Source organism: Condylura cristata, unplaced genomic scaffold, assembly GCF_000260355.1.
Source record: "Condylura cristata isolate star-nosed mole 26May11 unplaced genomic scaffold, ConCri1.0 scaffold00005, whole genome shotgun sequence".
Lineage (NCBI taxonomy): Eukaryota > Metazoa > Chordata > Mammalia > Eulipotyphla > Talpidae > Condylura > Condylura cristata.
Genome location: NW_004567106.1, coordinates 8,442,250 through 8,442,776, shown reverse-complemented (window position 1 = coordinate 8,442,776; position 527 = coordinate 8,442,250). Strand labels below are relative to the sequence as shown.

The 527-nt window shown below is 43.5% G+C and overlaps 1 protein-coding gene across 1 annotated transcript in view; it reads right to left on the bottom strand.

Moving 5' to 3' along the window:
* AKAP9 (A kinase (PRKA) anchor protein 9) overlaps positions 1 to 527 on the bottom strand; it is a 126,290-nt gene that overhangs the window by 20,411 nt on the left and 105,352 nt on the right. The window lies entirely within an intron of this gene.

Here is a 527-nt window from a genome sequence, read left to right as displayed (position 1 = left end):
GCCACCAGGGAGGGCCAAATTCCAGTATTTTTGGTAGCCACAAGAAGTACTTGCAGGAGTTACCCAAATAACTATGACTACATGATCAATTGTTGCTGATTTTCGTTGTTCAGCCTTCCTTTACATAGACCCCAGAACTTTTCTGTGACTCAGGGTGACAAATGTTAAGTCCCCAGATTGTATCATGGTTTTTCCCTTTAAAAACTCTATGAGGGCTCTTCCTGGTGGCGCAACAGGTTAAAGTACTGCACTATGAAGCTCTCAGAAGCCACTGCAGCACAAGTTCAATCCCCAGCCAGGGAGCTGACCAATATGGCATGGCAGACCTCTTCTGATCAGCCTGCTGCTCCCCTCAGCAGTGTATTTCAGTAGATCTACCTGTTCTTTCCCCATTCTTTCTCTGGTGAATCCTCTACCCACCACACCTCTGGCCTATACCCCAGTTCTGTAAGCATAAATAAATAAATACTGAAAGAAAAAAGAAATGAACCTTAGGGCATATCCATTACAGTGAAAAAAAAAAAAAA